Source organism: Hypanus sabinus, chromosome 24 (assembly GCF_030144855.1).
Source record: "Hypanus sabinus isolate sHypSab1 chromosome 24, sHypSab1.hap1, whole genome shotgun sequence".
In the NCBI taxonomy this organism is placed as follows: Eukaryota; Metazoa; Chordata; class Chondrichthyes; order Myliobatiformes; family Dasyatidae; genus Hypanus; species Hypanus sabinus.
In genome coordinates, this window is record NC_082729.1 from 30,675,706 (window position 1) to 30,702,114 (window position 26,409).

The window sequence follows — 26,409 nt, forward strand, 5'->3', positions numbered from 1 at the left end:
CAAGCGAGCTGAAGACAGAAGAATCCCTCGGAACAAGTGATTAATATATGATAGAGGTCATCCTGAAATTTCAGACGGTGAACCAGAAGTCAGATGTATCAGTATTAGAGTGGAGAAAAGAGAATTACAGAGGCATGAGAGAGAAGTTATCCAAAATTGCTTGGAAACGAACATTAGCAAGGATGACAGCTGAACAGCAAAGGCAGGAATTTCTGGAAGCGATTCGTAAGCAAGAGGATACAGGCTTCCCAAAGAGGAGAATGCATTCTCAAGGCAAGATGACACCTGCGTCGCTAACAGGAAAAACAAATCCAGTATAAAAGCTGAAGGGACGGCATAATAGAGCAAAAATAGTGAGAGGTTAGATTATTGGTGGGAAGGAAAAGATGGAAGACGAAAGAGAGCTGGCCAATAATATTAAAACAGCTACGATGAAGTGCAAACAAGAGGCGAGAGCGGATGTCGGATTGTTGAAATACGACCCTAATGAGGTAGCATTCCACGACAAGGAAGTGCGAGACGAACTATGCAAGTATTTTTCATCAGGCATCAATATGGGCGGTAGTATCAGCATACCGCAAGTTCGCTGTTCACAGGAGTTAAAAGTTGTGAAATTGCCTTTACTACGGATAGGGATCTTAGGAAACAAAGGTTAGAGGTGTTGTGGATAGTGTGGAGGGCTGTCGGCGGGACATTGATAGGATGTAAAAATGGGCAGAAAAGTGGCAGGTGGAGTTCAAACCTGATAAGTGTGAGGTGGACCATTCTGGAAGACTGGCAAATTGCAAATGTTACTCTACTCCGCGAGACGGGGAGCGGCAGAAGAAATGACCAATTAATGACCAATTAGTCTGACGTAAGTCGCTGAGAAGTTGTGGTCGATTGTTAAGGATGAGATCTCAGGGTCACCTGCAGGCCAATGATGAAGTAGCCGTAGACAGCATTGACTACAAATCTTGCCCGACAATCTTTGGGAAATCTTTGAACAGCTGAGAAGCAGGATAGGCATAGGCGAAACGGTTTATATCTTTTAACTTGGCTTTTCAGAAGGCCTTTTACAAGGTACCAACCATGAGTCTGCTTAACCAGCTACAAGACTCTCGTATTGAATGAAAGATTCTGGTATGGATAAAGCAGCGGCAAGAGACAAAGTTTGTCAGTAAAGGGAGTCATTTCTGTTTGGCTGCTGGTGCCAAGTGATGTTCCAGAGTGGTCTGTGATGCAACCGCTTCTTTTCCATTATATGTGTCAATGACTAGGATGATGTAGTTAATGACTTTGTTGCAACTTGTGCGGATGATACGAAGACAGGTGGAGCGGCAGGAAGCTTTGACATGGCAGAGAGACTGCAGAAGGACTTATATTAGGGAAACGTGCAAAGAAGAAGACAGAAAGAACAGTGTCGGAAAGTGTGTGGTTATGCATTTTTGTCGAAGAAAATTCAGAACATGGAGAGAAAAATCAAATATCAGAGACGCAATGGGATTTAGGAGTCCTTGCGCAAGATCCCCTAAAGGATACCCTTTAGGTCAAGGGTCCCTAAAGAGCTTAAGTCGGTTGTGAGGATATTAGCAATCAGTTCAATGGGCCAAGAAAACAAGGAGTGCATATCTCGCCTCTATAAAGCCCTGGCGAGGTCTCACTTGGTATTGTCACATTTTCTGGGCCCCTTGTCTCAGAAAGGATGTGCTAACACTCTGTAGGTTTCAATGGAGGTTGGCGAAAATAATTTTGGGATCAACCGGTTTAAGATATGAAGAGCACTCGATGGCTCCGACCCCGTACCCAGAAGAATGAGGGGGAGCTAACTGAAACCAGGAGAATGTTGAAACGCCTCGATTAGGTGGATGTTGAGAAGATGTTTCCTAAGGTGGGACTGTCCAGAACCATGGAATACAACCTCAGAAAGATGGGCGTCCTTTCAGAACGGAAGTGAAGCGTAATTACTATTGCCAGACAGTGGTGAATTAGTGGAAAGGGTTACCACAAGCCCCTGTGGAGGCCAAGCGTATGTTTGTACGTATATGTAAGGCATTTGCACAAATATTTAAGGCAGAGTTTGATAGATTACTGATAGGTCGGTGTATAAAACGGTACGGGAAAAGACATGAGATTGGGACTGAGAAAAAAAAACATCTGAATTATCCGTGATGAAATTGTGCTGCAGACTCGATGGGTCACATTGTCTAAGTCTGCTCCTATATGTTATGGTCATAATATCGTAAATGATTTCCTAGGTGCAGAACATTCACACCTCGCTTTTCCGTTCAGGTAGGTTAGGTGCAACAAGCATAGATCGTTTGAAATTAAACTAAATTGTTAAAAGGTTAGTAGAGTTATACACGAAGAATTCACAGTTTCGATTTTTTTCGGTCCCATTACATCTCCAGAAAGAGAGCCTCCGTATGATGCCTCCAGATGGCAATCCGGCTTCATTATATTTCAGATTTATGTCTCATTAACGTTTTGACTACGACGATCCACACCTTGATAACGCCTTAATGGAGTACTGTACGACCAGTCCTTAATGTAGTCTGGTTCCAATGCCACATTGACGTTCTACCGTTGTTTTCTCTTTAAAGAGTGGTATAGCCCTCCCTTTCCATTTTTACCATGAAAAAAAAGAGACATTTAACTCCGAGCGCGGTCAGTTCCGATTGGCAGGGACATCTGCTCCGCGATCTCCATCAGCAAATGTTCAGCACAAGGATGTATTCTTGGCTGTCGCTCTATTCGCTTTACACTTATGAGGGTGTGCGGAAGCACATCGCCAGTGCACTGTTACAGGCCGATTCATTAACGGGCACTGAGAAGCATAGAGCAGCATGCTCTGTGCCATGACAGCACCTTCTTACACGATGACATCGAGAGCAAGGAGCTGACTTCAATCGGAGGAAACCACAAGTCTATGAACCAGTCCTCACGGAAGGGAGCTGATGTGGAGAGGGTCAGCAACTTTACATTCCTCGCTGTTATTGTTTCGGAGGACATGACCTGGCCCCAGCTCGTAACCGGAATTACGAAGAAAGCATGGCAGCGCCCCTACTTCCTAAAGAGTTTGTGGAGATTCGGTATGGCATCTAAAACTCCGACAAACGACCATAGGGTTGTGGTGGACAATATACTGACTGCTCTCATCACAGAGTGGCATGGAAATGCCAAAACACTTGACCAAACAATACTTCAAAATGTATTGGATGCGGCCTGGAAAATCCCATGTAAAACACCGCCCAGCATCGGGCCCTTCCGTACGAAACATTGCAGCAGGAAACCCTATACCTTCCAGGAAATGCTGTCCTTTCTCAGCTATCATCGGGAAGAACGTACGTGTGCCTCAGGACTTACACCGCCAGTTTAAGGAACAGTTATTACCCAACGGCCTGCGGGCAATAATCTTATGGAGTTATAGCGACTTTGCAAGTGAGTCCGTAGACTGCGGAATCAGTACAGAGTTGGGATGCCTGACATTATCCACACCGGTAATGGTCCTTTAAGCTGCCTCATTATTATTTGAAATTATGCCAATTAGTGTAGTATCGTTAGAATATTTAATTTGCAGATTGGAGCTGTGTGTGGCCACGCAGTCATGGGTATACAGAGAGTAAAGGGGGGGGGTGCTTTGGCCAAGCCCTGAGGGGCACCTATGTTGAGGGTCAGAGGTGAGGAAGTCCACTGTTACAACCTGCCGGCGATCTAACAGGAAGTCCAGGATCCAGCTTCACAAAGGTACACAAGTTGAAGTCAGACAAAAATGTTATAGTCGCTTGTGACGTTTTCCACAAAGCTGCAAAGAAACTCGAGCGATAAGATTTAATATCATTTGCTGCATAAGAGGAGTCCCAGTCTGGAAGTAGGGGACCACACGTATTCGTGCTAAATGACGGAACATTATTGAGTGTCATATTGAATTACTTCTTTCTGAACATCAAAGCTTTCCTGTTGATCAGATTACATGATATTCCTCTTGTATATATTTAATTTCCGTGATCTACTCACTTTATAATAGACCCTGGGTTAATGTGTTTTATGAAGCAACGAACTTTACATGTGGCTAAAAAAAATAAAAACGTAAATAAACTTCAACATTCTTTTCACTGCCAAGCTATATATAACTAATTTCCAAGGCTGCGCAGAAACACGATTAACTGCTGTATTATCCCACAGACACGTGATGTACATTCATGCAATTTTAAGATGATATATGTGAAAATCCAAGATTCGTCACACCGGAGGCTGAAGAACATTTCTAATCATAATATTAAACACCAATTTCTCTGAAATTAACAGTGATAGTAAAACCTTTGTTTCAAACCCGATCTGACCGTAAACTTGGAGAAAGCGGAATTTGAGGCAGAGGCGAAATTAACTCTCCAGTCATCGCCATGTCTCAGTCATTAATCCCTGAAAATTCTCGCATAGCTTCGGTAAGAATTATAACGATCATTACGTTACATTTTCAACATTCCCTTTTCAAAATGGAAATGTTACCAAAAAGCAATAGTACTGGAGGATTGAAAATGTCGCCAGTGAGCAATATTTCCGTTCGCTAAAAGTAAAAGAACGTGGTGAAATTACATAAAAATATCTCAGCTGCTGGGAACGCTTTCCACAAATAGAAAATAAGGGATACCCTGGAGTCATTAAAATAAGTTACAGGCAAAGAGGAAATGATAAACCCTTGAGTCTCAGTTTGACAGTAAGAAAAAGCGACCGCAGGTGTTCGTGCTAAATGACAGAACAGTATAGAGTGGCATCGTAAACATAAATGTTTTCTTGTTGGCAGGGTTCCATTATATGCCTGATGGCTCAATTTTATTCCTATTATCTTCACCACGATTTCCTACTTTATAATGGGCTCAGAGCAGGTACAGCGCTAAAGCTTAGCTTGAAGAAAAGAACATTACGTATGACTTAATAAAATTCTGTACACTCTTTTCACTGCTCAACTATATTTCACCAATGCACGTGCACTGCAGACATTCTCGGAAGGGACAGTATTTGAAACACATGCACGCTGTGGAGAAAACCCGATTCAATGTCAACACCCTGATGCTCTTGAAAGTACACGCAGGAATTGGACACCACGATAGTACAGATGTTAGCGCGAGACCACGCAGCTCGAGGCATCGGAGTCTTTCGTGCATTATAAGAAAGGTGGCTTCGCTTTCTTCCCTTAGTCCAACGACTGACGGGTTAGGAGGTTAATTAGGGGTTATAAATTCTTTCGTGATGAAGTGAGAGTGTCATTGGCAGATTACTTTTCGGCGCGTCCTTCAAAGTCGGAAGGGCCTGAGTCGCACTGTATCTCTAAACGATCTATATGTCTGATCTGTAGGATTTCTGCAGAGGTGTCGATGATAGCTAAAAATATAACTTTTCGGGCTGATGCGTAAACACAAATAACTGTTAAATTATCCTATAGACACATGATGTTCATTTATGCATTCATATATGTATATCACGAACCATCTGAAAATTGACGGCTCGGCACCATGAAGAAGGAAGAACGATTCTCGGTAGAATATTAAAGGCTGACTCCTCTGTAATAAACAAACACAGTTAGATTCCCAGCGAACACAATCCGACTGAGTAAATCTGCAGATGAGGAAATTAATTGTTCTCGTCGAAGACACATCGTCGGGTCTCAGGCATTAACTTCTTGACATAGTTTTCCATATGCGCGCATTATAATCGAAACAATAGTCCTGAAAATTCAAAAATCATCCTGGTACGTAGTACAATCATCTTAATCTATACATTATTTCAAAGGAAACATAAAGAAAATAAGCGCTGAATGTATGGAAAGCAAACGTACATGTTACAATGTTCCGGATATTTCACCGAAATAGGACTACGATTTTGGACAATCAGGAATACTTCACTGGTTGGCTCCATTGAGGAAATTATGCTTGCTGCCCTTGCTAGAAAAATGGGTTTTTAACCTTGACGCACCTGGCTACACAGATTTATCAGACCTACTGGTATTTGAGAAAATGTTTGTGATCTCATAACAAAACATACCATTCAACTTGCGTTTGATCTACAAATTCGGCCATTCAATGTGACCAGATGTGACCTTTCTGCATCTCTTCTCGGAATTTCCTCTGGGACAGAGTGTAGAAACACGTGTTGGTGCAGGTGCAGAGAAATTGCAGCATGAACCTAAACTCTTGCAGGATAAACGTCGGAGAATTGAAATATCTGTCTGTGTAACGGTAATTTTGAGCTTGCCAGATCAGAGAAGAGACTATAAAGGGGATCCACAATAAAATTAAATCGGCTGATAGAGAGAACAGGAAAATTATTGACTTTCTCCGGTTCTCCACCTCTGAATCCTTCTTATTGTCATCACTGCTCCGGAGTCCTCGGCGGACTCTGTTTGCCGCGATAATATGCCTGACCGTTAAAACATTGAACAATAGGATTAAACCGATTGGCAATAAAGGAGTAATGATACTATTAAACATCTGGTAAGCTTTCCACACTGGCGAAGTAAAGTAATCTGCCCTGTCAATGCAGCCCCATGGAACATTGTCAATAATCGCAAAGGGCCTACTGTAAAGTAAAATGGAGTACATCTTAGACAACTTCCTAAGCTCACCACCACAGCCACCATAATCGCCGTCCTCTCGGTGCAAAATCGTTTCCGCAACTTTTGATTGCAAATTGTAGTACATCGATCAAACGTGAAAACCACCGTCAGCCAGACAGAACAGTCCATTGCTGCGAGCCTAAAGACAAGTGACGTAGCACAAACCGGACTGATGAGCAGAAATCTCGCAAAAACGTAAATATGATTGATCCGTTCCAATATAACGCCAATGATAACACCCAGTAAATCAGCTGATGCCATCGCCACCAGATAACAGGTGATGCATTTGGCGAGTCCGCATTTTCCACGACACAGGATCACAATAACTATCAAATTAACTGCAAGGAAGAAGATAAGAATTAGTGTCAAGCGCATAAAATATGATAAATTTTACTGGATTTGCATACAAGGTATTGTTCACTGACTGAAGGGAACTATAATATGCCGCTATAATATGTTTGACTGTTAAAACATTGAACAACAGAATTAAACCGATTGGCAATAAAGAGGTAATCACCGTATTAAACAGCTGGTAAGCTTTCCACACTGGTGAAGTTAAATAGTCTGCGCTACCAATACAGCGCCATGGAACCTTATTAATCCTCGCTTCATGATCTATTGAAAAGTAAAATGGAGAACACCTTAACAAACACCCTCTGCCCACAATCACTGCCACTATAGTCGCCGCCCTCTTGGTACAAACTCGTTTCCGCAGAGCTTGGCGACAAATTGCAATAAATCGATCAAATGTGAAAGCCACCGTTAGCCAGACAGAACAGTCCATGGTGGCGAGTCTGAAGACCAGTGACGTAGCACAAATCGGACTGATAAACAAAAATCTCGCAAAAAGGTAAATATTATTGATCCTCTCGAATATAACGCCAACGATAACACCCAGTAAATCAGCTGTTGCCATCGCCACCAGGTATCGCGTGATGCATTTGGAGAGTCCGCATTTTCCACGACACAGGATCACAAAAGCCATCAAATTAACTGCAAGAAAGAACATAAGAGAGTTTCAAGGCGCGAAATCCGACAAATATTACCAGTTTTGCATACAAGGAATTGTTTACTGACTGAAATTAAACGACCATCCTGATTCCAGGGAGGATCTGGGTAACAGGTGGGTCGGTAAATCTCCAGCAGTGGGCAACCGGATTCCGCTGTCAACGGCACAGTTAACCGAGTAGTACTAATCGAAATCTCGAATAGGTCCTACCAATACAGCGCCATGGTAGCCGATAAAGCTGAGAGTGGGAACATTGAGAGTTAGAATATAATGGGCCCAGATAGACTGCTTCTTCTCACGTAACAGATGCGAGTTCAGGAACACACAGCGAGAAAAGACGGGAAAAAATAAAACAAGTCCAATAGGGAAATGTTGTGGTGACGGCGACGTCTTTTCGTTGCTCTAGAGCTTCAGTTTTAGGCATTGATAACAATTCAGACTTAGAATCGTATATACATTCATGCTTTGGAAGGTCGTTTAAGGTAAATTACTGGAACTACATTAATATTAGAGCTAACTCGGTTGTTACAGTTGACAGAGAAACCAGCCATAATGAACGGCTGGAAGAAGAAAGAAGTATATGTTTGAAACCTCATCAGTCCGAAAGCCCTCATCGGACAATCACTGTGTGTCATGGATTTTACGGCGAATATAGTGCAGAGCAGCAGATACAGGAAGAAAAAAATCAGGCACACATACTCCAGTTACTTACGGGGGATACCTATCGCAGTCAGTACAGAATAATAAACACTCTCTATGTAGTAAATTGCTGGATATTCCAATTTCCGTATGACGTGATAAGGTTAAAAAACTCCTACTGCCAAAAACTACTGGTGATTGATTCGAAAGGTTTTATAAAGCTGAGGATACTGCAATCTCTAAACTAATCGTACCAGCTTATTAGTCACATTAGACACAGCCCATAAACAAACAATTAACGGAAGCTATTTTCCATAAATTGTGTCACAGCGCAATGGAAATTGCTAATCGAGGAATTCGAATACGTTTTCTTTTATCTTTTGTTCAAGCTTTCAAGGTTCATTGTCACACATTCCTGATGTATGACAGAACATATACGATGCTTATTTAGAAAATTAATCGGAAAGAAAATAAGTCTTTCCGACTTATCACAGTCGGTGCATTCCTTCACGACTCCTAAATCAGTGAAAAAAAGATGTTTTTAATGGGCTAAACTAATTTGGCAGTTGATGAGAACAAGTGTGATGTTGCATGAGGTGCTACGTTTGTAAACAGAGGTAGTGTGGAGTGAGGCTCCTCGCAAGGACAGGCTAATGAAAGAGAATTTGCAGTCAACAGGATAAATAGCAATGTAAAAGGCGGGAAAAATTCGAAAAGGGTGAACATAGTGCTGAAGGTGTTATGTTTGAATGCACGTAGTATATAAGGTACCGGAACTTGCAGCACAAGAGACGGAATGTTGCGAATACCTGAAAGATGGTTTTTTAGAGCAACTCACGTTTGAGCACAGCAGGGGCCCAGCTATTCAGAATTATGTGTTGTGCAATGAGCGGAATTTGATTAGAGAGCTTCAGGTAAAAGAGCCCTTCGTCGAAAGTGATCATAATATGATAGAATGCACACTGAAATATGAGGAGAAGCAAAAGTTAGGTATGTCAGCATTACACCTCAGTAAACTGAATTACAGAGGCATGAGAAAGAAATTAGCCAGAAGTGATTGGAACATAACACTAGCAGGATCAACGGCAGAGAAGGCATAGCTGCAAAGTCTGGAAGCAATTCGGAAGACACAAGATAAATCTACCCCAAAGGGGAACACATATTTTCATGGCGAGCTGACACAATCGTGGATAACAAGTGAAGTCAAAGCGGACATGTAATACTTAGAAAGGCATATATTAGAGCAAAAATGCATGGGACGTTAGAAGATTAGGAAGGTATTAAAACCATCGGAATGCAACAGCAATGTCATTAGGAAGGAAAGATAGAATAAGAAAGCACGTGAGCCAGTGCTATTGAAAAGGATAACATATGTTACTTCAGATACCTAAAGTTTCCAAGAGATGCGAGACCGTATATCGGAACACTGGAGAGCGACGCTAGAGAAGTAGTACTGGGAGTCAAGGAAATGGTGGAATAACTGTATAAGTAGTTTGAAAGTTTTCACTGTGGAAGACAGTAGAAAGTTGCGAGAAGATCCAGTGCCATGGGTTAGAAATGCACGAAGTTGTCAGTAATTGGGGATACTCGAAGGTCGGACGGTAGATACGTCACTTAGTCCAGATGGTGTAAAGCCCAAGATTCTGAAAGAGAGAGGCAGAATAATAGAAATTAAAAGGCATTAAGTCTGACGTTAGCGGTTGGGAAGCTGTTAGAGTCGGTCGTTAGTGATGTGGTTTTGGGATACGTGGAGATAAATGCTGAATTAGGTTGAGGTCAACATGGATTTCTCAAGGAAAATCATGACTGACAAATCTGACTGAATTATTTGAAGACCGGATACACAAAAGAGAATCGATGGATGTTGTGTACTTGGATTTTATAAAAGCATGCAACCAATTGCTACGCATGATGCTCATGCTATTACCAGAAAGTTGCTACAATGGGGAAAGCAGTGGCTGTCAGTACAGGGGGCAAAAAATAGGAATAAAGGTAGCCTTCTTTGTTTGGCTCACTCGTGCTCCACGTGGATCTGTGTAGGAACGCTTCTTTTTGCATTATATGTTAGACGGCCCTTTTGCAAAGTTTGCAGCCGTTATAAAAATAGATGTAGTTTAGAGGAAGTCGAGGGGCTTCATAAGGACCGATATCGAGGGGAAGAATGGGCAGAGAAATGGCAGATGGAATATAGTGTCGGGAAGTGTATGGTCATGCACTGTGGTAGAAAAAAATAATAGGGTAGATTATTTTCCAAGCAGGAGAAATTCAAAAAGGGGGAAGACAAAGGTACTTGGGAATCCTTGTGCAGAACATTGTTAATTTGCAGGCTGAGCCGGTGCTGAGTTACGATTTACGTCCACGATTTAGATGAAGGCATTGAGAATAACATCAGCAAGTTGCTGATGATACTAAGCTGGGTGGCAGTGTGACATGTGCTGAGGAAGTTAGGAGAATTCAGGATGACTTGGATAGGCTGAGTGAGTGGACAGATACTTGCCAGATGACGTTTAATGTGAATAAGTGTAGGATTAACTCTCTATAACAAGCCTCTTCAACGATATGTGAATGAATTACGATTGTTTGCCACGGGCATCCTATGTCAAGAGCACGGGGTGGAAAGAGACCAGTAGATTATTATTCCGCAGCATTAAGGGATGCCAGCCTGTTTGCGTGCGGTGGCCGCCACCGCTGTAATAGTAGAAAAGTCTATTCCTATTGTATTGGATCACCCGTGTACTATGATAGTACCCCATTCCGTAACGCTCTTGTTGAATTCAGCTGCTACTCAGCATTCTACCACGGCCCGGAAGACAGGTCATGAGATGACTCTTCTCTCTCGATCCAACTATACGCACAAGAGAACTCCGGCTATTAATCCTGCTACCCTCCTTCCATTGCCATCTGCACAGGAGGATGACATGGCTATGACTGTCTGCTCGCAGTACAACTCTCCGACGAGATTTGAGAAATGAACCTATTGATAATCCTGATTTAATTTCTATCACAGCAGGCTCTTCACACGGCCTAAGGGATGATATGTTGCTGGTACGGTATGCTACAGTAAATCCCCACGCTATGGTGGAAGCTTATGCACTGCCAATAGGAGTATCAGCGCAGGCCGCAGAACTCTATGCTATTTCCCGTGCTTGCCTTTTGGCCGAAGAACAAGCAGCAAATGTTTATACCGACTCACGTTATGCGTTTGGGGTAACACACGACTTTGGGTAATTGTGAAAGCGATTAAACACGCCTCCTTAGTACTGAACCTTTCAGTAGCCACAGGCTTTAGCAATAATTAAGTACGAGGCACACATCTCAGCCGAGGATGAGGTCTCCAAGGGAAATCGGGTTGCAGACATAGTAGCAAAACAGGTGGCCCTTCAGCAATAACTGTTTTTCAAGCCACTCGGGGTGAATCAGGAGGGAAGGAGCTCCCTGTGTGTATTGATGTCCAGCACATGGCCAGGCTGACATGGGCAAAGGAGGGATCACTGAACAGTGGTACGTCCCAGGGTTAACAGTAACTATCCAGAAGGTAGCACGAATTTGTTTAGTTTGCCAGCAAAATAATAGAGGAAAGACGCCTGCTAGATTTGATCACCTGCCCCAACCGGAAATGCCTTTTGAATACCTGCAAATTGACTTTGTACATATGCCTGCTGAAAGGGAGTTTAAGTATATACTGGTAATAGTAGACATGTTTTCCAGATGGGAGGAGGCATATCCAACGAGGAGGGATGATGAAAGAACTGTGGTGAACATATTGATCCCCTTGGGCTAAATAGCGACAGGGGAACCCATTTTACAGATCAATTAGTGCAGGGACTGAAGGAAGCCTTGGGGTTCCAGTGGAAATTGCATATCCCCTACCAGCCTCAATCCTCAAGTATGGTAGAAAGAGTAAGTGGGGAAATAAAAACGGCTTTGACAAAAGTTTGTCTGCAAAACGGCCTCAGATAGCCGGATGTGCTGCCCTTAGTGATGTACACTCTGCGAAATCAGAAGAATAAAAATACAGGACTTGCCCCTCATGAATTTGATGAGACGGCCTATGATAACAGGAACTAAGCTTCCCATGACATCAGAAAATGTAGCGCTAATATGGAATGATGAGAAGACACTGAAATACACACAAGCGTTGTGTCAAGAGGCGGGAAAATTGTATGAGAGTGTCTGGCATTCCCTGGCACCTTTAACTAAAGGTAACATGCTGGTTTAAGCTGGAAGATAAAATAAATGTGAGATCAACGAATAAAGATTCTTTCCGTCCCTACCTAGTGCTGCTGACGACCCGTACAGCCGTTAAGGTAATGGAGAAACCTGATTGGATAAATGTCACCAGGTGCAAGTTGCACCACGACGAGGGCGAAATAAACGCTGAACAAGTGACCTCTTCCCCGAGAGAGAGGGTAACGGCGCTGGGAACTAAGAAACAATTGTTATTGAGAGACTGGAAAATAAATCTATTCTAACCTGTAGCTCATGTTATATATCTAGTGATTCATTATTAACAAATTATAGAGGATAGCGGACTAACATGAAGGAGATAGTGGTAATAATCATACTGGGGGTAGGATTGATTAAGTGCCTAACAGCGCCGGAAGTCAAATATAAATAGGAAGTGGAGAAGTTTTGAGCATGTAAAGGAAGGACAGGGTCATCCACACTTACACAATACATGGCGGCAGTTTGCTAATTATACAGCATACCGCCCAAATTTAACAAACTGTTATGTTGGTGTGGCAGTTCCACATTCCTCGCAGAGTCCTGTAGATCTTAAACCCCTGCTGATTGGAAGAGAATCCTCGCTATGCATATTGGTAGGAATACAAGCCGATACTATTTCAGGCAGCGAGTCTGCTCGAAATTGTCTCGACTGCATAAGGTATCTGGTCTTGAATAGTCAAAAGATATAGGGAAGTATCAACACAAACTTTAAAGCAATATGCTCGCTCTATTGTCTCCAAGCTTGGTTCTCAGATAACAGCTCCAACTGTGCCAAGAGAGGGGCATGTAGTCCGGGCTCTGGTTTGTTTGTGCTTAGGATCAGGATCTAAGAACAACTGGATAGGATTTTCCTTGTGTGAAACTTCCTTCGCAGGATGCCCGATCAAACCGACAACGTGACCAGCAAAGGGTACTGGACAGGTGAAAATTGGACCAACGTTCTTAGACCCTGGACCAACGCCTCTGCAGTATATGGACGGCAACGGGAATCTATGGGGTGCCCGGGGTAAGCTGGATTTGTGGCTCTAGGGCATATCAGTGACTCCCTAAGCAATGGGCTGGTTGCTGCTATTTGGAGAAGTTGTTACCTCTATTACAACTATAGTCCACCCACTCAATGTTTCTCATACATACCACCTACACTCACGAACTAGACGTGGTCTTCGGAATTTTGCGGGGGCTAAAATTTGGCAGGAATACACCCTTGGTGGGGTACAATATACCCATATAATGGACAATATGCTCATATAATAAACAAGATGTTTAGAACTAGAAAATTTGGCCAATAAGACTACAGAGGCATATGCCATTCTGAACCAGGAAATGCAAAATCTTCGACTGTTGACCTTACAGACAGAATGGCTGTAGACTATATATTAGCCAGGGAAGGATGGGTCTGTGCTTTAGTAGGGAAAGAATGTTGTACTTACATGCCTGATGCTTCAGAAAATATGGGCCATGTATTGTAACATATGAGCCAGTTCCGAGATGAAATACATAAACCGAACCCTCAAGCCCGTCCAGAAGGCTGGGATTTCTTTAGGTGGGTTAAATCAGTGTTAGGAGAAGGAATATTTTCCTGGTTACAGCCCCTCTTAACGGTCTCATTGCCCTGGTTTGCTTAGCGGTGGTAGTTCGATCTGTCATACAACGATGCATTCGCTGGGTCTGCGCCTGTACAAAGTCAAAGTCAAGGGAGACGGTAGCATAACTCAATGCGCAATCTCACAGCACGGGAGAGGGGGATAGAAGAGGAGAGTTACGATGAAGAGAAATGTTTGAGAATGCACCCTTATCCAGTGGACTATAAGCCCTCTTTTCAGAAAGAAGGGAATACGAATGTTTATGTGTTCATCAGAAAGATGAACAAGGAGGGACTTTGTGGTAGAAATGGTTAACACTAGTATATGATGGGATACTTGACCATTGCTGAGCTTAAGACTGCTGAATCGTGTCCAGAATAACCTTGGATGATAAGCATAGTACAAGGAACTCCAATAGATAGGATATTCGGCCCCTGAAATCAGGAGGAAGGTTGCCTCTGGGGGTAAATTATGACTGCTGTTAACAGGAAGCAGGAAGAACTGTTAGACCCGCGCTGAGGGATAATTGACATGTCTTTTAAACGATTGATCATGTACTGACCGTGGGGTGCAAGACAACATTATGTGAAGTTGTTTGTCTTGTTGTATAAATATGAGCTCTGTACAACCTAACATCGGAGTTCTGATGGCGGTGGTCATTGCTGCAGACTCTCCATCATATCATGTTAATAAACTCTTAAAACGAAACTCGAAGTCACTCAGGTGTTCTTAGTTAGTGTTTCCACGACAAGCAGCCTCATGTTTGGCACCTTGCCCAATGCCTTCTGGAAACCCAAATATACAACATCCACTACATCATCTTTATCTATCTTTCTTGTACTCTCCTCAACGAATATCCTCAGGGTATTGAGGCAAAAGGAAACAATGCTGACTTTTCCCTGTCTTGTCCTGTCTCACCAGGTACTTTATGACCTCATCCTTCGCAATTGACTACAACATTTTCCCAACCACGGGGACCAAGTTAACTCTCTACTGCCTTCCTCATTCCTTAGAGTAACATTTCTTATTTTCCAGTCCTCTGGTCCCATGCTACAATCCAATGAATTAAAAAAATATCATTACAAATGCCTTCCTGGCGCTACCTTTTTCAGAACCCTGGGGTGGAGTTCATCTGGTCCGGGTGACTTTTGTACCTTTAGGTCTTTCAGCTTTTTGAACACTTTCTCCCTTGTAATAGCAACTGCACTCACTTTCACTTCCCTCACACCCTTCAACATCTGCCACACTGCTAGTGTCTTCCATAGTGAAGACTGATGCAATATACTCATTTAGGTCATCTGCCATCTCAGTGTCCCCCGTGATCATTTCTCTGGCCTCATTTTCTAACCGTCCTATATCGACTTTCATATCTCTTTTATTTCTTAAATCCTTGAAAAAGCTTTTACTGTCCACTTCGATATTGTTTTTCAAATTGCTTTCATATTTCATCTTTTCCTTCTGAATGATTTTTGAAGCTCTCAGACGGTTTTGAATGTCTTCAAAAATTGTCTATCTTCTCCCAATTTTTTGCTTTGAGGTATGCCCTCTCTTTTGCTTTTTCATTAGCTTTGGCTTCCCTTTTCAGACATTGTTGTACTACTTTCCCATTTGAGTATTGCTTCGCTTCTGGAATACACTTTCCTCATTTTCCCAGAAACTCTGGTTTTCCCAGAAACATTGATACTCTGCTGTCATTCCTGCCAGAATCTGTTCCCAATTTACTTTGGCCAATTGTAATTCACGTAACGTCACACAAATTCTGCTAAATTGGACTTTTGCTTTCTTCCTGTCAAATTTCTAGTTGAACCCAATCTTTAAACTCATGTTGACCTACTGGTGACTAAGGGAATGTAGGTAACGTCATAAAAAATATGCAATTCAACTGACGTTTTATCTACAAAGTCGGCCGTTTAATGTGACCAAATGTTTCACTCCTTTCTTTATCTCTTCGCGGAATTTCCTCTGGCACAGTGTGTAGATACACGTGTTGGAACAGGTGCAGAGAAATTGCAGCATGAACCCAACTTCTTGCAGGATAAACGAGGGTGATTTAAGATATCTGTCAGTATAAAAGTAATTTTGAACTTGCCAGATCATAGCAGAGACTATAAAGGGGATCCACAATAAAATGAAATACACTGACAAACCGAGTAGCAAAATCATTGACTTTCTCCGGTTCTCCACCTCTGAATCCTTCTTATTGTCATTGCTGCTCCGGAGACCCCGGCGGACTCTGTTTGCCGCTATAATATGACTGACTGTTAAAACATTGAACAATAGAATTAAACCGATTGGAACTAAAGTTGTAATGATGCTATTAAACTGCTGGTAGGCTTTCCACACCGGTGAAGTAAAGTAATGTGTTCTTATTAAACGGCGCCTCGGTATTTTTCCAATAATTGCATAATGATCTATTGAAAAGTAAAATGGAACACACTTTAAACAACTCACTATGCCTACAATCACTAACACTATAGTCGCTGTCCTCACGGTGCAAAATCGTTTCCGCAGGTTTTGAGTACAAATTGCAATACATCGATCAAATGTGAAAGCCACCGTCAGCCAGACAGAACAGTCCATGGCTGCGAGCCTAAAGACAACTGACATGGCGGAAATCGGAGATATTAGCAAGAATTTTGCAAAAACATAAATATTGTTGATCCGGTCGAATATAACGCCAATGATTACACCGATTAAATCTGCTGTTGCCATTGCCACCAGGTAAAGGGTGATGCATTTGGAGAGCCCGCATTTTCCAAGACACAGGATCACAATAACCATCAAATTAACTGTAAGGAAGAACATAAGAGTTAGCTTCAAGTGCACAATATCCAATCAATTTTACTTGATTTCCCTTCAGAGATTTGTGCCTGGAAACCGTCTATCTAATTTCATTCCGGGTTGAAATGGCTTCGATTTAAAACGTGTTTGTACACGTTCGGGATTGCAGGTTTCAGTCATGATTGAGGACAAGTGAGAATTCGACGTATTTTCAACAGTTTACAACGGGATTCCGCACTCCGTTGTCTTTCGAGCAAAGGAGTGTTGATCAACGCACACATTTCCAATAGCTCCAACAATGCAACTAATAAAGCTGAACGGAGCATTGAAAATCGACCCAGACTTCATCTGACGTCACACATGTCAGTCAAGGAACCCGCAGCATTAAAATGAAGATCAGAAATAAAGCACAAGTTTAAAAGGGAAAACGGGGCAGTCATATTGTTGCAATTGGAACAATATTTAGGCAATTCTATAGAAAATGAATTCTCATTCGCTCCATGATGCTGTAAAAAAACTGTGGACCCCTTCAGTTAGATGGGACTTTGCATTTTATATGGTTTCAGCATAGACTAGAGGGGCCGAAGAGTCTGTGACTGCGTTGAACATTTCTCCGATTCTAACTATGTGTCGTGTAAAAATCGTAAAGCTCTGTGACCGTGTTGCGTTATAAAACTTCAGATTTAGGCATTGATACCAAATCAAAACGACATATACCATTCATGGTTTGGAAGGTCAGGAAAAGTAAATCGCTGGAACTACATCAAGATTAGTGCTAACTCGGTTGTTACAGTTTATAAAGAAACCAGCAATAAGGAACAGCCAAAAGAAGGGAAAAACGTATGTTTAAAATCTGATCAGATCGAAATTTCTCGTCAGACAATGCAATCTGTGCAATGGATATTATAACGAATATTATGCAGGGTAGCTGATAGAGCAAGGAGAAATCTCACACATAATCCAATTACTTACGGGGGATAACAACAGCAGTCAGTATAGGATAATAAACACTCTCTATGTAGTAAATTGCTGGATATTCCATTTTCCGTGTGACGTGACGTGTTCGTATGACTACAATGTTGCTATTGCCGAAAGCTGTTGTTAATTGCTATGCAGGCGCTTATAAAGGAGATGATTCTGCAATTACCAGACTAATTTTACTAGCTTATTCGTCATATCTCAGACAACCCAGTGAACAAACAATTCACGTGAGCCATTTCTGTACACTGTGTCAGCGCAATGGATGTGCTCATTAGGGAAATCGTAATAGAACACATTATCTTTGATTTTTTTATTCACGCTTCCTAAGGGGACTGTCCCACATTCCTTCTCTATGACACAAAATTAAAGATGTTTATAAGGTAAAATGATTGGAGACAATATTTGTAACTTTATTATCACTTTAAATAAGTATAATTTGCAGCAGTTAGCACAGCAATTTACCACTATTAAATTTATAAATGACATTAAGTTCGTATTTCAATTAAGTAAACTAACTTGGCAGTGGATAAGAACAAGTGAGACAGTGCTGAGCATGAGGCAGTTGGTTTCCGAAGAGAGGCTGTCCCAGCAAGGAGAGGCTGATGATAGATCTAAATTGCAATCAATAGGATGAGTTGCAATGAAAAAGGAGGACAAAATCGAAGAGGGTGAATACAGGACTAAATGTGTTTTGTTTGAATGCTCGCAGTAGATGGAATTGTGTTAATCAAACAAGGTAGATGAACTTGCAGCACTGTTACAGACTGAAAGATTTGAAATTGTGGCTATCAATACGTCGTAACTCAAAGAATCTTATAGCAGGGAGCTAACGTTCAAGGATACACATTTTATCGAAAGAACAAACAGAAGGGGTGACATGACGCTATGACAAAATAAAATGAAATCACTTCGCTTGAAAGAGGTGACCGAGGGTCGGAGATGTCGAATTGTTTGGGGTAGAGCCAAGGAACTGCAACGGTTAAAAGTCCCTCTTGAAAATTATATACAGACTTTCAAAGAGTATTAAGATTGAGGTCAACAAATTATAATAGGAGATCCAAAATACAGGCTAAAAGGACAATTTTAATAGGGCATTTGAACATGCAGGTAGATTTCGAAGATCTTCTTGATGTTGGATTCGAAGAGCGGTGATTTCTAGAATACCTGCAGATGGCTCTGTAGAGCAGCTTACGTTTGGGCCAGGTACCGAAGCAGCTATTTTGGATTGGGCGTTGTGCAATGTAGGGGAGTTGATTAAAGAGCTAAAGGTAAAAAAAAAACCCTAATGGAAGAGTGATTATAATATGTAGATCTTGCCTCTGCATCACCAGAAAATTCAGCGATATCCTATTATGAGGGCAAGTTATCGTCACATTTTAAGACTTCCATTAAGACTGCATGACAGGGCAATTCATGTGTTAGACAAGGGTATTATTTGTCAACTGTTGTATACCTCCGTTTTTCAGGGGTCCTCAATTTTCGAAAGTAGTCCAACGCAGATCCGATACTTACATCTGGAATCTCAAAATCTGACACAGGATTGTAATATCGAAGGAAATGTCTCCTTCAGTCAGAAGATGTACACGCGTGTTCAGGGGATCGACGATCCAGTGCATTCTAAAAGAAGTCTCCCGACGTAAGAATCATACCAGAATCACCTGGTTAGTTGGCCGATGCTCCAGTATTAGTCCAATGAACCTCCTTAGGCAGATTTATGGTATATTTATCAGACCGACTGATGACTGAGAAAATTTATGCGACCTCATAACAAAATATACAATTAAACCTACTTTTTTTTTCTACAAAATCGGCCATTCAATGCGACTCCTTTCTTCATCTCTTCCCTGAATTTTCTCTGGAACAGTGTGTAGATACACGTGTTGGTGCAGGCGCAGAGAAATAGCAACATGGACACAAACTCTTGCAGGATAAACGACGGCGAATTAACATATTTGTATCTTTAAAAGTAATTGTGATCTTGCCAGATCATAGTAAAAACTATAAAGGGGATCCACAGTAAAATGAACTTGGCTGATAGAGCGAACAGCAAAATCATTGACTTGCTCTGGTTCTCCACTTCTGAATCATTCTTATTCTCATTGCTGCTCCACAGTCCTCGACGCACTCTGTTTGCCGCTACCTCTGACGTTTAAAGCATTGAACGATAGAATTAAAACGATTAGCAATAAAGGAGCAATGATACCATGAAACAGCTGGTAAGCTTTCCACACTGATTTAGTATAGTCATCTGCCCTGTTAATCCAGCGCCAAGGAATGTTGTTAATAAATGAGTAAGGATCTACTGATAACTCAAATGGAATACGCCTTAAACAATTCCCCATGCCCACAATCGCTACCAGGAGAGTCACCGTACTCTCGGTGATTTATCATTTCCACAGCTTTTGTCTACAAATTGCAACGCATCGATTAAATTTGAAAGACACCTTTAGCCAGACTGAACAGTTCATGGCTCTGGGCCTGAAGACAAGTGACGTAGCACAAATCGGAGTGATGAGCAAAACTCTTGCAAAACATAAATATAATTGATCCTCTCGAATATAACGCCAATGATAACACCTATCAGATCTGTTGCCTTCGCCACCAGGTAACGGGTAATGCATTTGGAGAGTCCGCATTTTCTTCGACACAGGACCACAATTCCTATGAAATTAACTGCAAGGAAGAAAATAAGAGTTAGCTTCAAGCGTACAAGCTCCGATCAGTTGTATTTGACTTGCCTGCAGAGAATTGTTTACAGACGATCATTTTGATTCTATCCCGGCTTAAACTGGCTTCGATCCGTGAAGTGCTTGCACTGTTTGGCCGGGCATGCACTCATGCTTCAGGCCAAGGGACGATCCGAGTATTAGCCGAGTAGGCAACTTTCCAGCAGTTTGCAATGGGAGTTCGCGGCATATTAAACAGAGAACAGCTGATCGACGCAACATTCTCAAGTATGTCCAGCATTTTAGCAAAAAAGTTGATGGAGCATTGCTATTGGGAATGGAATCGAATGAAAATAGACTATTCCTTTTTATTTAACACATGGACCCGCAAAGTTTACATTAAGACGAGAAGGTAACAAGTCCTGAAGGGAAAACGGGACAGTCATATTTTCTTCGGTTATTATTGCAATTGAAAAACATAATTGTATAATTATATTGAAGATTAGTTCTCATTTGTTGCCTGATGGTGTAAAAGATTTACAGTCCGGCTGCAGGTCGAAGGTAGAAGGCAGTTTAAATGATTTAAGCATGGAATAGAGATGCCAAAGGGCTTGTATAAGTTATTTATGTGGTTTCTTATTACTGCCACAATATGTCGTGCATAATGCGGAAAGCTCTGTGAACATATTGTGGTGATGGTAAAGTTTTATTTTCGTTGCTCCAAAGTTTAACTTTTGGGCATTGATACCGACTCAGATTAAGAAGGATAAATACCATTCATGCTTTGGAAGTTCGGGCGAGGTAAATTTCTAGAAACACATCAATATTAGTGCCAACAGTATTAATATGCGTGCGTACTCGGGTGTTACAGTCGAGAAAGAAACCAGCAGAAGGAAAGGCCAGGATAAGTATGATTTTACAGCGAATATGATGCCGAGAATCTGATAAAGCGAGAAGCAATCGCACACATGCTCCAGTCAGTTACTTCCATACATTGTATCACAGGGCAATGGAAATCGATCATCGAGGGAATCACATTAAATTACAGTATCATTTATTTTATGTTGACGTTTACAAAGGTGAATATCGCCTTCTCCATGACTCAAAATGCAAGCTGCTTACTTTAACTTCATTATCTCTTTCAAGATAATGTTATTTGTAACAGCAGGTGCAGGTCCATAATTTCTTAAATTATTTAATGAAATTTTAATTTGTCTTTTATAGAAGTAAACTAATTTGGCAGGGAAATGGGAACCAGAGTATAAGCGTTGAGCATGCGGTCACTTGTTTACAAACGAGGGCAGTGTGTAGTGAGACTCTCAGAAAGGTCAGGGCAAAATTGAATTCAACAGGATGTTGCAATGTAAAGGGAATCAAAATGTAAAATGATGAATGCAGGAATGAAGGTGTTTTGTTTGAATGCACGCAGTATATGGAATAAGAGAGATGAAGTTGAGACTCATTACCGATTGAAACGTATGACGTTGTGGCTGTCACTAAATCGGAACTCAAAGATGCTTACAGTTGGGAGCTGAACGTCCAAGAATACACATTGTATTGAAAGGACAGGCAGAAGGAGTGGTGTGGCGCTATTGGTAAAAATGAATTTAGACCATTAGAAAGAGGTGACTAAGGTCAGAAGCTGTCGAATTGTTCTGTGTGGAGCAAAGAAACTGCAAGAGTGAAAAGAGCCTGAAAGGAGCTACATAGAGACCCACAAACAATAGTATGGATGAGGTCTATAAAATACAAAAAGAGATAAAATATACGCAAAGAGGGCAATGTTACAATAGTCATGGGTGATTTCAATCTGCAGGTAGATTGCAAAAATGAAGTTGGTGCTGGATCCCAAGAGGGAAATTTTCTAGAATTTTCCCAAGATGGCTCTTTAAAGCAGCTCATGCGTGATCCCTCTAGAGGATAAGCTATTCTGGATTGGATATTGTAGAATGAACGGGAATTGAATACGGAGCTTAAAGTAAAAACAACAAACAAACCCGGAGAGATAGGTGATCACCATATAACAGAACTCACACGAAAATGATGCAGAAGGTGAAATCATACGTGCCACTGTTACACTAAAGGGAAGGGAATTACAGAAGTATCAGAGAGGAATTGCTCTGAACTCATTGGAAAAAAGAACACTGGCAGGGATGACGACAGTGCAGTAATGGCTGGAAATTCTGGACGCAATTAAAAAGGCACAGGCTACATACATCCCAAAGAGCAGAAAAGTATTTAAATACAAGCTGACACAGCCGTGGATAACAAGAGAAGTTAGAGCCAATTTAAAGCCAAAGAGAAGGCAGGCAATGCAGCAAACATTTGTAGGACGTGGGACTTAGTAGGATTGCGTTGCAATTAAAAAAAAACAATAAAAGACAATTAAAAAATCAAGAAGATGGTTGAGATGGAAAACCAAAGTAAACAGCCAATACTATTGAAAAGAGCAGCACAGGTTTCTTCAGAAACTTAACGCTTAAAAGAGATGCGAGACTGGATATCGAAACGCTGGAAAACGATATTAGAGAGGTTGTAATAGGTCGCAAGGAACTGGAGAACGAACTGAATAAATATTTTGCATCCATCTTCACTGTGGAAGACATTAGCAGTGCGTCGGAAGTTCGAAAGTCAATGGTTAGAAATTTGTGATGTTGCCATTACTCGGGAGAAGTTTCTCGAGAAACTGAAAGATGTGAAGGTAGATAAGTCACCTGGATCAGACTGTGTTATGCCCAGGGTTCTGAAGGAGGCGTTTGAAGAGATTGTGGATACTGTAGTAGTAACCTTTCAAGCATCACTGGATTGTAGAATGGTTCCCTTAGACGGGAAGTGTGCAAATGCCACACCACTTTTCAAGAGGGGAGAGAGGTCTAGGAAAGGAAGTTACAGACCTATTAGCCTGAGCTCACAGGTCGGGAAGATGTTGGAGTCGATTATTAAGGATATGGTTTCGGAGTACTTGAAAGTAAATGATGAAATAAGCTGTCATCATCATGGATTCAACAAGGGTAAATCATGCCCGAAAAATTTGTTGCTCTGTGCACACATCTACTGATGCCTCTGGACAAACAATCAGTGATGTTCCTGGAATCATCGGGTGTTCATTTGAGGATTTAGCAGTCCGTACAGACGAAGGTCGATCACTGGATGTTGTGTACTTGGGTTTTACAAAGGCAACTAACAATGTGCACACGTGAGGCTACTTAATAGGTTAAAACACATACCACAACAGGAAAGACTCTAGCATGGATAAGGCAGTGGCTGACTGGCAGGAAGCAAGTAATAGAAATAAAGGGAGCGTTTTCTGCTTGACTACCTGTGGCCAGTGACTTTCTACATGGTCCGCTTCTTTTTACGTTAAATGTCAATGACGTGGGTAGTGGAGTTAATGGTTTTGTTTTAAACTGTTTTAAACGAAGATTGGTGGAAGGGCAAGAAGTTTCGAGGAAGTGGAGAGGCTGCAGAAAGACAGATGGATCAGGGGAATGGGTAAACAAGTAACACATGCAATACAGTGTTGGAAAGTGTATGGTCATTCCCTCTGGTAGATCAAGTAAACAGTCAAGCTATTTTCTCAATTGAGATAACATTCAAAAAAGGGGAGGCGCAAAGGCATTTCTGGAGTCCTAATGCAGACTGAGTCGGTGGTGAGGGAAGGAAATGTCATATTTTTATTCTTTTCAGGATGATTAGAATATGAAGGCAACGATGTACTGTTGTGTCTTTTAGAGCACTGGAGAAGCCTGTGCTGCAGTGTGGTGAGTAGTTTTGAGCCCATTATGGGAAGTGCTGACAGTGATGAAGTTTCAAAGGAGGTTCAAGAACATGATTCCAGGATTGAAGGACTTATCATATGAAGAGCGTTTGTTGGTTCCAGGCCGGTATTCACCGGAACTGAGACACATTGAAGGCTGTTTCCTTTTGAAGGTCCTCGATAGAGTGGCTTTGATGCGAATGTTCCCTACGCTTCAGCCTTGATACAGTGACGGAGCAGGCTCGATGATCCACATGACCTAATTCTGTTCATATATCACAATCCAAAGTTGCTTTGACTTAAAATGTGAAAACTGAAGGTGCATTTCCCCGCTTACCATGAAATATCTCATTTTAATCGAGGCCAGGCTGCTCGGATTTGCAACAGGCTTTCAAGGTTTCATTGCCACAAGATTGAAAAGTATCAGGGCAGATGTACCACACGACTGTGTATTAAATTTCCGGTTCTACTCGCGTTACTTCCGGCTGTGTGGCCAAACATAGCATCAAACCGATATTGAGCTCTGTTGTAGGCCTAAGTAAAGGTGGTAACCAGGCAGCATGTCGGAGGGAGATTGAAAATCTGCCATTATCACAACAATTTACTCAATGACATCAAGGCTAAGAAGTAGATTATTGACTTCAGCAGCAGGAAACAGTGGTCTTGTGATGCAGGCAGTCCTCGTGGAATGATCACTGGTCGACAGAATCTGGCGCATTATTTTCCTCGCTGTTAATTGTTTCAAATGAGCTGTCCTGGGTGCAGCTCGTAATTGGAATTACGAAAAACCCAAGGCAGCACCATTACTTCCCTAGGAGCTTTCAGGGATTCAGCATGATGTGTTAAATGTTAAATAGTGTTACGGATTCAGCAACAATAAATATATAAGTGAGGGAGGGTTTTTTTTTTAATAACAAATAAAACATTTATTAAACACTGAAATACAAACCCCCCCCAAAGTAAACAAACGGCTAACGCAACTGGAAATCAGATGCTGTGCGGCAGATCAAACAGATCTTAAAGGAATAAAGCGAAAACAGTTCTTAAAGCGATGTTGCAAAAACTGTTCTTCAAAGTGGTACTGCAAAAGTTCAAAATGCTTACAGTCTATTAAAGGAAAGACTTTTTAGACGATTTAAATTCTCTTTCATGTCGTGTTGCTGCGGTTCCCAGTCGAACTATACTTTTCCCGGAGAATTTATGAAGATGAAAATGAAACGGTTGAAAGGCACTGAACTTTCCGTGACGAAACTGTGAACCAAAACCGTTCTGCTCTCAGCGCAGGGTCTAACGCGGGCACAGCCAACGAATTCCTTCGAAATGAGGATCAAACAAGGTCAAACCTGTTTCACCGTCGAAATCGACTTTCCTCCATCTTTGAACTCCCCAACTCCGATCTTCACTCTCCACTGATTTTTAACTGGCAGTAATATAAAAACAACTGCCGGCAATGACCTTTTAATCTTTAGGCATTAAATAAAACTCCACCTTTCAACCAAACTGCGTCATAATATTGGACCACGCAGTAGCATGGTGTCAAAATGGCAAATCCAGCCACGAACGGCCCCTCCTCACAGGGCGGGGTCCTACTTTTATACCCTGTAAAAAAAACTGTCACATGACCTCTACTGGCTGGAAAATCACGTCTCTCTACCATCACAAGACTACTACCTTAGGTCCAGCATATCTTCAACACCACTGTCACGTAATAAGTACAAGATACCCACGGGTACGTAACAATAGCTACTATATAATTTGTATGCTGACTGGTTGCATTACAACCTGTGAAGGAAACACCAAAGCCAGGGAACTGAAAATCCTTCAAAAAGTGGAGATCTTCCAACAACCAGGCATTCTTTCTTTCTTTCTTTCTTTCTTTCTTTCTTTCTTTCTTTCTTTCTTTCTTTCTTTCTTTCTTTCTTTCTTTCTTTCTTTCTTTCTTTCTTTCTTTCTTTCTTTCTTTCTTTCTTTCTTTCTTTCTTTCTTTCTTTCTTTCTTTTTTTTTCAATAGGGCAGTTAGGGGGGAGGGGTTAAGGGGAGGGGGTAAGGGTTATATACATTGTTTTTTCATACTTTGTAATCATTTAAAAATGCAATAAAAAAAGTTTAAAAAAAAGTAATGTGTACAGCTCAGTCCATCACTGAGCCTCCCCATCATCTGGGCACTTCTATAC